Here is a 13,810-nt window from a genome sequence, read left to right on the forward strand (position 1 = left end):
TGGCTCCTTGGAAAGAGCTGGGTTTCTTCTCGGGACGCAGTGCCATCAGGGATCAGCACAGACCAGCAGGAGCCCTGGGTCCTGACTGTGGCCATTTCTGTGGTGACCAGCAGCCGCCAGTGCCTGGCAGTGCCTGGGAGTGGATGTTGAGGACACTGTGCCCAGGAGGTCAGTCTGCCCACCCAGGCTGTGTCCTGGCTGCTGGGTGGGGTGTGAAGAGTCCAGGACCAGCCGTTGTCTGACCCAGCAAAACCCTCTGTGTGTGGGCCCCATGGGGGGCCGGGCTCCGGAGATGGATAGCCAGCAGCCCTGGCTTGAGCAGCCATGAGGGGGAGGAAGCAGACAAGAAACAGGCAGTGACCGCACAGGGCGATGGGTCCGGGCAGGGCAGAGGCGGGGTCGCTGTGGCCACACGCCAAGCCAGAGCCAGGAGGCCAGAGGGAGGGCCGCAGCTGGGGCAGAAGTGACTGGTGCCAGGCCCTCAGAGTGAAGACAGGGCTGGGGCCCCCTGAGTCCTGATGGGAAGGAGACTGCGTGACTCGGGTCCCCGGGAGCACGTCCCTTTTGAGACCACGCTCCTCAGCAGCACCTCCCTCTCAAACACCAACACTGGCCTTTTGGCTGTCTAAGAAGGGGCTCTGGGGTCCAGGGGAGCCAGCTTAGATCACCCCAGTGAGCTCCCCACACTCGGACGAGGCCCTGCTCCAGGGCAGCTCGGCCCGTGCCTCTGCTTCTGCCCCGGCCACGGCGTCTCTCCAGGCCCTAGGTCTGTACTCATATAACCCAGCCCCGCACGGTGCTGACTCAGCCTCTGAGCCTCAACAATCCCTGCTTTCAGTGGGGACAATATCCTTGCCTCCGAGGGCTGGTGTGCGGGTCGAGGGAAGTCACAGGTAGTCACAGCCCTGTGAAGGGTAATGCAAGCACCTAGGCTGGGAGACTGGGCCTGCAGCTGCTGGCTCCAGGGCCGTCTCCGCCTCTCCCTGCCTGGCTGTCCTGGCTCTCCTGGCTCTTCGTTTTGTCATGTTCCTTCTGCCCAACCAGTCCTGGGGGGACATGGAGACTCCTGGGCACAGGGGCTCAAACTGCCTTGGGACAGATGGCCTCCTGCCCTGCCCCAGGCAGCACTGGGCAGCAGAAGGGCTGTGGGACTCCAGCAAGGCCTGGGGGGCGCTGGGCAAAGCCTGGAGAGAGCACACCTGCGGATGGGCCCACTTGTGGGTGGGCATACCTGCGGGGCGGGCACACCTGCGGGCTAGGAGGGGAAGGCTGCACGGTGGGCCCAGGGGAGGGTGTTACTGAGTAAGTGACCCCCAGTGCTCCTGGTCCTTTCAACTTTTAAGTTGAAGATGAAGTCACATTTGCAATACTAAAGACCAACAAATTCTAATTTTCACTCCCATGCAGGAACTAAGTGTCTGTTACCTGCTGTCCTGCTTGTCCCATCTTAGGGTTTCCCAGGGCCCAGCATAGTCTTGGCCATGTCTTCTCTAAGGCCCAGGCTCTGGGAGGAAGGACATTCAGACTTTCAGCACCGCTGGTGGTGGACGGGGCCCCTCTCCCAGGCCCTGGGTCCTGCTGGGCCTGTCTGCCTGTCTGACCATGGAAGCCTCCAATGGGTTAGGGTCCAGGTTTCCCTCCCCATAAGCACACTCCTAAGCACATCCGCTCTGTCGTTGTGGGTGTAGAACTCAACAATCACACCCCCAAAGGAGGAGGAAACCCTCCTCCCTCCCCAGGGCCCATTCTCTGTCTCAGGCCCTGCTTCTCCCCTGTATGTACCACATATACCTCTTTTGGGGCTGTGCACAGACTTCAGGGGAGCCCCATCCATGGGGTGCATCTTCAGCAGGACAATCATCAGAGAACGTTGTGGTCTAGGATAGGGCAGTCCTCCACTTCTGGTCCTCCAGAAGTGGACTAACTAACATCTCCTCCAAAGTCCTTCTTCTTCCATGTTTACAGTGATGTCTGTGTTCTGATCCTGGAAGAAGCCCTGAACTGAGCTCACGGGAGCTGGGAGACCCTGCCGCCAAGCTGGGTCTCACCATCTTTGGCCCATTTTTTTTTTTTTTTTTTTTTAGACAAGGTCTTATGCTGTTTCCCAGGCTGGAGTGCAGTAGTGCGCTATTGGCTCACTGCAACCTCAGCTTCCCTGGCTCAAGCATTCCTCCAGCCTCAGCTTTCCAAGTAGCTGAGGATACAGGTGTGCACCACTAGGCCTGGCTACTTTTTTGTGTTTTTTGTAGAGATGGAGTTTTGCATGTTGGCCAGGTTGGTCTTGAACTCCTGAGTGTAAGAGTTGAAGAAAGAAGAAAGAAACACAAAAAGTGACTCAACAGTCCAAGACAGGTTTATTTTGAAGAATAAACCTGAGAGGGGCTTCTGGACGATTTTTTTTTTTTTGGTCAGGTGCATTCTCTCTTACAGACTAAGGGTATTTAAGGGTTTAGGGAGGAAGAGCTTATCGCAGGTTTGGAGTTTCTGGTCGGAGGAGAGTTTTATTGTGGGGTAGGAATGTTTCTGGTCAGAGGGGGCTTTATCTCAGGGTTGAAATGTCTCTGATTGGAGGTGTCATTTGTGGTTTATAGTCAGGCTGACATTAGCCATTAGGCTGATGTTTTCTTGGGCTGGATTTAGGTGATTTTTAATCAAGGGGAACTTAAAATGTCAGTGTTTGTCAAAATGGCGATGCTCTTGCTTTGTCAATCCAGATTCTATAGTTATAAAAGGATGAGGGGCGGTATGCTCTTTCCATCTACTTCCTGCTGAGAGAGGGTCGTCATTGTTATGGGACAGTGAACACAGTGCTGGAGTGGAAGAGGTTGATTTTTTCCTGGTAGCACTCTCTACCTTGGCAGCCCAGAGGCAGCACCCTCTGAAACACCTAATCTTCAGCTCACAGGGCTTCAAGAAAGCACAGCTTAGGTTATAGTGATCTCCAGCTAGAAAAAAAAAAGAAAGGGAAAGAAGGAGAAGAAAAAGGAAAAATTGAAAACATTATTTTGAGACTTGTAGCCAGAAAAATTAGAATTTAAGCCAAAGTGTAGAAAACAATAAAAATTTAAAAACCTCAGGCAATACTGAAATTTAACAACAGGTGTGCTATAGTTTTTGAAACACAATTGTCTCTCTCCAGTTTTCCATTTTTATTAAAAGACAAATCATGGTAGGATCGATTTTTTTTTTTTTAGGCAAAGTTTCACTCTTGTTGCCCAGGTTGGAGTGCAATGGCCCAGTCTCAGCTCACTGCAACCTCCACCTCCTGAGTTCAAGTGATTCTCCAGCCTTACTTCCTGAGTAACTGGGATTACAGGCGTGCGCCACCATCCCCAGCTAATTTTTGTATTTTTTGTGGACATGGGGTCTCACCATGTTGGCCAGGCTGGTCTCTAACTCCTGATCTCAGGTGATCCACCCGTGTCAGCCTCCCAAAGTGTTGGGATTACAGATGTGAACCACTGCATGTGGCTGTGGGCCGGATTATTTGTATAAAGTGCAGCAAGAATAATTACTTTTACATAGGCCTTTTAAATTGGCTGCAATAAATCTCTGTTCCATGGAAGAAATCTGAGATAAGACCTTTTTAAAGCCAGGCCCAGCCATGGAACTGCACCATCAAATACCTATGAGTTGGGTGAATTCTTCTCCTCTTGAGGCTCCAAGATAACCTGGGGTTCCTGGCCTGTCAGAACGTGACATTCTTTTACTTACCTCAGGTCAGAATCTTGCACAGGGACCGTGTGCACAAAATATGAGGCCTGCCATCCAAGGGCTCCACTGGCTTCACAAGTCAAGTTTGATTCCTCAAAGGAAAGCACACCGTTCCTGTCAAAGCCTTGGTAAAACAACCAGCTCTTCCAATTGTGTCCTGCCATAAAAGAAAACAGACTTTTGGTTGGGTTCAGTGGCTCACACCTGTAATCCCAGCACTTTGAGAGGTAGAGACAGGCAAATCACCTGATGTCAGGAGTTCAAGACCAGCCTGGCTAACGTGGCAAAACCCCATCTCTACTAAAAAATACAAAAATTAGCTGGGCATGGTGGTGCATGCCTGTAATCCCAGCTACTCTGGAGGCTGAGGCAGGGAGAATTGCTTGAACCCGGGAGGTGGAGATTGCAGTGAGCCAAGATCGCACCACTGTACTCCAGCCTGGGAGACAGAGCGAGATTCTGTCTCAAAAAAACAAACAAACAAAAAAAACACTTTGGGAGGCTGAGGCAGGCAGATCACGAGATTGGGAGACCAAGACCATCCTGGTGAACACGGTAAAACCCTGTCTCTACCAAAAACACAAAAAAATTAGCCAGATGTGGTAGCAAGCATCTGTAGTACCAGCTACTCGGGAGGCTAAGGCAGGAGAATTGTGTGAACCCAGGAGGCGGAGCTTGCAGTGAGCTGAGATCGTGCCTCTGCACTCCAGCCTATAACTGTACTGCCATAATGTAAGAATACTCACAGGTAATTTCCAGACTCTGGAGAAAACCAGGCAGAGAGAAACAAGCATGCCTCAAATTTTGTTCATGGGAGCACATCAAACTGTCAAAAGCTGTTGATAGCTCAAAAGAAAAGTCTCTTTGACTCTGAAAAGCAAACAAAGGACCAGCAATATTCTGAGCAAAACATCAAAAAGATCACTCCAGTCTATTAGTTCAGTTCATGCGGTCAGTTCCCATCCTGCCTGATATCAATGAACATTCAGCTCTTCAAGAGTCCTGAACGTCCTTCCTCTATTCTAATGTCACAATCTCCAAAGTTGTCAGAAACCTGCATTCAAGAGCACCTGCCAGAGCTTTATAGCTGGTCATAAACCACCTGCTAAAGAGGACCAAAACAAGACAACAATTGTTCATGGATGACAAAAAGTTTTAGGGTAGCCACAGTTAAAGACACAATTGACAAGGAAATCTGTTACCTACGTGGCACACAACAATTTTAACGTAACAATTATAATTATTACTGATAATATACACTAAAACATATCTGGATTGTAGGAGTCTCCTACAACCTTGGAACACATACCAAAAACATATCTACACAAATATAGCCCAAAGAAAGCCAAACACCATTTCGTATTTGATAATGTTTTCTGTATAAGTTTTATACCAAATAAGCCAAATTTCGCCTTTACATTAGTGTACTATGAATGTTAAACCCAATTAATAAATCCTTATAGATGTATTTACTCAATTTTAATGTTTGACCACAAGGTAAGATTTTTATAGACTTTCTATAACCCTTTACAGTTTTTGTTAAAGAGCAGGTTAGTGCTCTAAGAGAAACTCACTGTGCTTTTATTTTAATAAAATTTAATTTACAGAAAAACTGGAGGATACCCCGTTAGCTTTAGTCAATATGTTTACACACAGAACTGCCTCTAAAATCAACTTTTCACAACTAGCCCAAACCTTCATTTTTATTTTATCCAACTGAAAAAAAATCCTTTAACATTTTAAACTTGGCAAAAATCCACATTCTCATGCCTCCCTGAAATCTTTCTACCAAAAGTATGTTTTACTTTTCCTACATACCTTGCATGTAAGGACAGTGGCTTGGAATGTTGGAGCCCTTCCTTGGAATGTCCTGGGTTTCAGCACCAAATGTAAGACCTGAAGAAGGAAGAAAGAAACATGAAAAGCAGCTCTATAGTCAAAGACAGATTTATTTTGGAGAATAAACCTGAGAGGGGCTTCTAGCTGATTTCTGCCAGGAGCGTTCTCTCTTATAGACTAAGGGTATTTACGGGTTTAGGGAGGGAGAGCTTATCACAGGTTGGGAATATTTCTGATTGGAGGAGAGTTTTATTTTGGGGTGGGAAGGTTTCTGGTCATCAGGGAAATTATCTCGGGTTGGCATGTTTCTGGTTGGAGGTGTCATTTGTGGTTTATGATCATGTTGACATTAGCCACAGGCTGATGTTTTTGGGGTGGATTTAGGTGGTTTTTAATCAAGAGGAACTTAAAATGTCAGTGTTTGTCCAAGATGGTGATGCTCCTGCTCTGTTAGTGAGCTCAAGCGATCTGCCTGCCTTGGCCTCCCAAAGTGCTGGGATTACAGGCATGAGCCACTGTGCCCAGCTGTTGGCCCATTTTCTAAAGCTGCGTCTTCCTCTGTGACCATCCAGAACAACACAGATTCTCCACCTCCTCTTTTCCTAAGCTCTTGCTGCAAATGCTGGAGAAAGAACAGTGACTGTTCAGGCTGCAGCTTGGCCGAAAGGCCAGCAAGGGAGAAATAATTACCTCAGCAATGACAGGTATTCCATCCTTTCTTCTCCCCTGGAAATATCAGCCATCCATCAGCCAGGGCCAAACACCCACCCACATCTGGCTCGGAAAGCAGTAATGCACCAGGAAGCAGCTGTTTTCGAGAGAAGCCAACCTTCTGTCAGTTTACTAGCTTATTCTCTCACTCATTCAACACTCACGCATTTAGCATACCATCCCAGGGGCCGTGTAGCTTAAGGATGGGTCAGGGGCTGGCCTGGCTGCTCCTGTTTCCCAACTGCCACCCACTAGCTGTGTGACCTCAAGCAAGCTGCTTAACCTCCCACGCCTTGCTTTCCTCAACTGTTAAGTGGGAGGTAATAATAGTGGCACCTATACATAGATTGTTCCTGAGGGGTAAATGAATGAATGCATGTGAGGGTTGGCCAGGCACGGTGGCTCACGCCTGTAATCCCAGCACTTTGGGAGGCTGATGTGGGCAGATCACAAGGTCAGGAGTTCGAGGCAAGCCTGGCCAATATGGTGAAACCCCATCTCTACTAAAAATACAAAAATTAGCCAGGCATGGTGGTGTGAGCCTGTAATTGCAGCTACTCGGGAGGCTGAGGCAGAAGAATAACTTGAACCCGGGAGGCGGAGGTTGCAGTGAGCCGAGATTGTGCCATTGCACTCCAGCCTGGGTGACAGTGTGAGACTCTGTCTCACAAAAATAAATAAATAAATAAATAAATAAATAAATAAATAATAAATACGTACATACATACATACATACATACATACATACATGTGAGGGTCTACCAGACATGGAGCTTGGCTCCACCTCGACCAAAGGGATGGGGCTCATGGTTAACTCAGACCCTCAATCTCTTTCTCCAGAGAATTTGAAGTCTGAGCCTTGGGCTGATGACACAGAGACTCAAATGGTGGCTGTGCCTTTCTCCCCCAAGTGCACCCCCAGAGACCGCTGGTACTTCCTGCTAGCTGGAGCCCTGGAACTGCCTGATCCCTGTTCTAGGTGAGGCCATTCAGCAGTCCTTGTGATTTTCTGAGCATGCCTTAGCCTTCTAGCATACTCTTCTCTTCCCCTAAAATTACCCAAGAGTGGGTTTCTGTTGCTTGCATCCCAACTACCCTCATTGAGACAGAGCCCCTGTGCTTGAGACAAGCAGAAGATAGACTTCTTTCACCTGGGGCCTGGCTTCGTCCAAAAGCAGAGCCCAGCTTCCCGGGGAGACTGACCCGTGGTGGGCGTGGGAGTCCAGAAAAGGGCCCTATCCAACCTGTGGGATCCGAGGAGGCTTCTTGGAGGAGGTGATGCTGGGCGAGTATTAAAGGATACCTAGGCATCAGCTAGGTGAAGAGAGCAGGGAAGGAGACTCCAGGGACAGGAATGTGTGAGAAAATGGGGAAGAGAGGGAGGAACAGTTGGTGGGCAGCTGCCACTCTGTCCACTGGCAGAGGAGCAGCCAAGTCTCTGATGGAGCCCACTGGAGCAGCCTGCCTGGCTTCTGCAGTCGCTGGCTGTGACCCCGCCAGCCCTGCTCAGCACTGTGCCCAGCCCTGGGTGCAGGGAGCTGTGGTTTGCTCTCAGAGGAGCAGCTAGCCGGGAGCAGCCGAGGCCATTAGGGACAGGACGCTAATGCATAGGCGCCCCATTGATTCTGCCTGGCTTTTGTGAAGACGTCTGCACTGACTAATTTGTTTAATTACTCATTGCCACATCTTCTCAATTGCCTTATGCAGATACTTAGTCTGTGGCTGGAAGCCAAGCCTCAGGGCCCCTTTTCCTCTTCCAAGGTGGGTGGCTCTGAATGCTGAGGCTACGGCCCCTCCTGATGTGGTCAGAGATGTTGTCATGTGCCACTAACATTGAACAGGCATTGCCAAGACCAGCCAGGTGCAGACTTTGGGTGGGTCCTATGGGGTCCTACAGGAAGCATAGGCATGGTCCCTAGTAGTCCCGAGAAGCTACAGCCCTAAATCAGCCGAGGCATAGTGTGAGCAAAGTCAAACGCAGTGGTTAGAAGCAACCCCACGTGGTCTGCTTCGAATCTAGCAAACTTTTGTTTTCAACGCCCAGCTCCCTATGGCTTCTTTGTCCTTACCGTCTCTTCAGAATCTGTCTCCTTCACCCTGAATCTTGTCCATTGTCCTGGCTAGTTCAGCTGGCAGCCAGGGGTCAGAGACCCAGAGAAATGAGGAGGGGGTGTGGAGCAGGGGCTGAGGCCTGAGCTGCGAGGAGGGCTCAGTATTGATGATTAGCGAACAGTCCCCTGGGGTGTCAGCTTGAATGGGGCCCATGATATCTGCGGCTACTGCCCTCAGTATGTCCCACTCAGCTTCCTCCCCAGGTCAGAACACGTTTTAGGGCAGAACCCAGAGTTTTCTCATCACTTTCAGACCCAAGTCCAGCTTACTGGGGCTCATGAAGACTTCCAGCTCATACTGGATGAATTATTCTCTTCTCCATTCCCTCTGATGCTTGTGGACCCTCGGAGGTGGGGGACAGCTCTGTTCTTTTACTTTTCTGGTTCTAGTTTCTCAGGGAATGAGGCAAGAGGAGAGATACAGAAAGGGAGAGAGATACCTTCCATTTCAAGGAATATGAAGTTTGGATGTCTGAGGCAGAGATCTGGATGGAAAACAAACACACGGTTGGAGAGTGTCCTTTTTATTTTTATTTTATTTTATTTATTTATTTTTTTGAGATGGAGTCTTGTTGTGTCACCCAGGCTGGAGTACAATGGTGCAATCTATGCTCACTGCTACCTCCGCCTCCTGGTTTCAAGTGATTCTCCTGCCTCAGCCACTGGAGCAGCTGGGACTGCAGGCACCCGCCACCATGCCTGGCTAATTTTTGTATTTTTAGTAGAGGCAGGGTTTTCACCATGTTGACCAGATGGGTCTCAAACCCCTGATCTCAAGTGATCCTCCTGCCTTGGCCTCCCAAAGTTCTGGGATTACAGGTATGAGCCACTGTGCCTGGCCAAGAGAGTGTCTTAAAGCTAAACACACATCTAACCTATGACAAAGAAATTTCAGTTCTAGGTATTTATGCACAAGAAATGAAAATGTATATATCTGCATAAAAAGACTTGTATAAGATTTTTCATAATAGTTTTATTCACCATAACTAAAAATATAAGCCACCTAAACATGTATTATGCAAAGGAGTACCCACGGAATGTATAGCTCGGAATACTACTCAGCAATAAGAGAAGTATGAAAAGGAGATAGAAGCAGTTCACAGGCACACACACGAAAAACACAAAAGAGAGGCAAAAAGAGGTGGTGGTGGAATGAGGAATTCTGATACATGTTTAACTGGAGTTCGAGAAGAAGATAACACGGTGAAGGGGACATGTAATGTGGCAGGCCCCAATCCTCAGATCAGGATCCACAACAATTCTCAGAGAGAATAAACGAACAGAAATCCCCATTTAGATCCATCAGAGTGAAACTGCAGAACACCAAAGACAATATGAAGATTTTAAAAGCAGCAAGTACACGACAGATTACCCTCAGAACACCAACAACAAATTGACAGTTGACTTCTCACAGAAATCCCCATTTAGATCCATCAGAGTGAAACTGCAGAACACCAAAGACAATATGAAGATTTTAAAAGCAGCAAGTACACGACAGATTACCCTCAGAACACCAACAACAAATTGACAGTTGACTTCTCAACAGCAACAATGGAAGCTGGATATACAAAGGAAATTGACTACAATCTAGAACCCAAAAGATTCTTGAAGGATGAGGGCAAAGTAAAGCCATTTTCAGATACACAAAAGCTGAGAGCAGTTATTGCAAAGAGACTCTCACTAAAGGGGCTCCACACCAATGTACTTCAGGAAGAAGGAAAGAGGTTTCAGACAGAGGGTCTGTGTGCAGAGGGAATGGCTGTCTCAGAGGCAATTCAAACTCAGTATGTCCAGAACGAACTCACAATCTGCTCTCTCAGTCCAGCGCCTCCTGGGGCTGTGGCCTCAGGGGATGATGACCACAGTCGCTTGGGCCAGAAACATAGACATTATCTTGACACCCCTTCTCCCTCACCTCCGCCATATCCAATCACCCCCGGTCCTGTCATCTTTGCCTCCTAATCTCTTTCAACTCTGCCCTTTTCTCTCCATCTCCATGGCCACCCAGCCACCACTGCGTTTTGCTCACCACCTGCAATTGGCCTTCCAGCCCCTGAACCACTCTGATCTGCTCAGCCTGCTCTCTACACTGAACCTGAGGCTCTCTCTTTGCATAGCAATCTGATAAAGTCTCCCCACTGTTTAAAATGTGAAATGGTATCCCACTACCCTGGGGAGAAAAACAAAACAAAAACGTTTAAGAGGTTAGAGAGGTCTTCATGGCTCAGTCCCTGCCCACCTCTCTGACTTACCTCCCACCCCAGCCTCTCTGGACTCTTTTGGCCCCTCGTGGGTGCCATCTTTTTTGCCCACATAGGCTCTTGTCCATGCTGTTTTCACTATAGAGTGGGTCCTTCCCTTCTTTCTTTGTCTAATTCATGACACTTATCGTTTAATTCATTTGGCATTTCCTCCAGGAAGCCTTCCTTGACCTCCCTGACTACATCAGCTCTCCCTCATTAAATGCCCCCCTTGTGCCATGGTCCCCTCATCTGTGACATTGATCACATGAGCAATTTCACATTTATTCACGTAGTTAGTTATGGTCTGGATCCTCCTTTGCATTTTAAGTTCCCATAGGTAAAAGCCTTTCTCTCCTTTGCTCACTGAGATATCTCCAGGACTACCATGGACACCCAGTAAACATTCATCAGTTGTTGAATTTATGAGTGAGTGGTACCTGCCACCCTAGAATTTCCCTTATTTGAAATTCTAGAATATGCAGATTCACTTCTTTTTCACATCCATGTGAATTTTTGTTCTTGTGTAAATGAATTGTAGGTAAGAGCCGTAAGAAATAATTGGAGAAAGAAGGAATTGGGAATTGGGAAGACAAAAGAGAGGAAAACAATAGAGGCAGAGCAGGGGCTTGTTGCAGTGATGCTTGGGGAGAGGAAGGAAGCGGAAGGGAGAACAAGTGGGTAGATGGCAGGTGATTGGCCCCAGGTTATCCAGAGTAGAGCTGAGACCACCCAGTCCTAAGGGGAAGGGGCTGGGAAGGAAGCCACTCAGCTCTGCCAATCAGATTAAATACAGATCAACAAGAGCCTTTCCCATTTGGAAAATGTACATTGCTCTGTGTCGCTGGGACTGCAGTGAGACCCAGGAGGCAGGAATAAACAATTCTGAGTCATAAAATCATTAAGGCATCAAACATTTGGATAGATGAGCAGACACAAAAGAATATGCTTCCTATACACATGTTAAAAGCCTAACTCTTTTGACAAGGATCTCACCGAATCTCTTGGGCAGAAGGATTCTGTAATGGAAAGTAATTGCAAGCCACTCATCTTTGTTAATTTAAGATGAGTGAAGGGTTATTGATTCACTCTTTGTTTCATGAGCTGTTTTCATATTGAGTTTTAGTGAATAAAAATATTTTTAAGAAGGATTTCATGGGCTCACTTGGCATCTTTCTCTCCCAAGCTGCAGAGCTATAGATCCCACTGCCAGCTGATCCCAGATGCCAACTCATCTCCAGCCACGGCCCCTCCTGATGTGAGCCTATCTCAGGTTCTGGCACCACAATCCACCCAGTGCCAAGACACTCATGTATCACCCTGGATGCCCTCTGCAGTCCTTCACCCATCCAACAGATGCCCTGTCCCTGTGCCTGGTAACTCCCTCCTGTCTCTCCAGTCCAAGGCCTCCCCCCCATGCGCTGGATCCTGCCAGTTCAGACCTGTCCTCTCTCCTCCCTGCCTGGTGGCCAAACTGACCTCCCCAGTCAGTCCCTGCTGCAGAAAGTAGTTTTTCTTTTCTCTTTCTTTCCCCTTCCTTCCTTCCTTCCTTCCTTCCTTCCTTCCTTCCTTCCTTCCTTCCTTCCTTCCTTCCTTCCTTCCTTTCTTTCTTTCTTTCTTTCTTTCTTTCTTTCTTTCTTTCTTTCTTTCTTTCTTTCTTTCTTTCTTTCTTTCTCTCTCTTTCTCTCTCTCTCCCTCCCTCCCTCCCTCCCTCCCTCCCTCCCTCCCTCCTTCCTTCCTTCCTTCCTTCCTTCCTTCCTTCCTTCCTTCCTTCCTTCCTTCTCTCTTTCTTTCTTAGATGGAGTCTTACTCCATCGCTCAGGGGCTGGAGTGCAATGGTGTGATCTTGGCTCACTGCAACCTCTGCCTCCTGGGTTCAGGTGATTCTTTTGCCTCAGCCCCCTGAATAGCTGGGATTACGGGCATGCACCACCACGTGTGGCAAATTTTTGTATTTTTAGTAGAGGTGGGGTTTTACCATGTTGGCTAGGCTGGTCTTGAACTCATGACCTCAACTTATCCACCGACCTTGGCCTCCCAAAGTGCTGGGGATACCCATGTGAACCACCGTGTCCAGCCTGGAAAGTAGTTTCTATAGTACAAAGCGGGGGGTGCTGCTCCCCTGCCCCATACACCTCAGCCCCTCCGTGTTGCTTCCTGTGGAGTAGACACTATTGTTTTGTCTGCCCAGTCTCCTCTTTTCTTGTGAGAATACGCTTCTGGAATATTCGTCTGGAAAACACTCTCCTTTTGATAACTGTCTTTGCCTCCCTGGGACTGCAGCTGACGTGCGTGCATGTGTGCGTGTGGGTGTGCGTGTGCGTGTGCATGGGTGTGTGCACGCGCACGTGTGTGTGTGTTGAGTTCGGCTTCCAGATCTTCCTACTGGGGGAATGCCCATTCTCCGTTAGATGCCGCTCAATGGGAAGCGGTGCCCCACCCCACCATGGAGACCTAAGGGGCTTAACAGACCCTGCATAGCCATAGACGGATATAATCTGTGCTTAAAGAATTGGTGCTTTGACTGCTCTCAGGGTAGCTGAGAGCTTATTCCCAGAATGGTGAAGGTGGCAGAGTCCCGGTAGCTGGTGTTATTGTCTACCATCACCCATTTTATCCAGGGGCACAGCTGAAATCTGTGCCACTTGGCTCTGCTGGGCAGGTGGGATAAAGCTGCCCCAGGCTCCGTGCTGTCCCCATCTCTGCTCCTGCTGCCTGGCAGCCTGGAATCCTTCTCCAGACTTCCTGTAACTCTCTCCCCAAGCCAATGCCCTCCCTCGCGTGAACAAGGGCCCCTCCTTGCGACCCATGGTGCCTGGCTTGCCTTGGCCCCAGCCCTCCTCCCTGTGCCGAAATCATCTTTCTGTGGATCTTTCTCCCTCATGGGCTCCAACCTCCCTGTGGGCAGGGACCAGCCCTTGGCCACGTTCTAGCTCCCTAGTGCCAGTGTATGTTTGGTGAATTTGGGGGCATGGGTTGGGTGATCTCAGTTCAGTTCCCAAATCTTTCTTTCCCATCCCATCAGTCTTCCAGGATCTCAGCCAGTTCTCTCACTGCAGAGACTGGAGAAGCCCAGCCCGCAGTGTGAAGGGAGAGCCACCGTGGTGCTCATGGCAACATACCCAGAGTCCCTTCCAGGCAAGGACACCCCTGGAGTGACCCTGTTTCAGCATGAAGTTATTTGGGTGAGAACTC

The 13,810-nt window shown here is 48.8% G+C and overlaps 1 long non-coding RNA gene across 1 annotated transcript; it reads right to left on the minus strand.

The window, feature by feature from the left end:
- Positions 1 to 2,490: 2,490 nt before the first annotated feature.
- Positions 2,491 to 6,271, minus strand: LOC119627101 (uncharacterized). Its single transcript, XR_005243150.2, has 4 exons — positions 5,533 to 6,271; positions 4,461 to 4,584; positions 3,715 to 3,871; positions 2,491 to 2,945 (listed from the first exon to the last, which is right to left on the minus strand). It is a non-coding gene; the product is annotated as an uncharacterized lncRNA (long non-coding RNA).
- Between the last annotated feature and the right edge of the window lie 7,539 nt (positions 6,272 to 13,810).

This window comes from Chlorocebus sabaeus, chromosome 14 (genome assembly GCF_047675955.1).
Source record: "Chlorocebus sabaeus isolate Y175 chromosome 14, mChlSab1.0.hap1, whole genome shotgun sequence".
Lineage (NCBI taxonomy): Eukaryota > Metazoa > Chordata > Mammalia > Primates > Cercopithecidae > Chlorocebus > Chlorocebus sabaeus.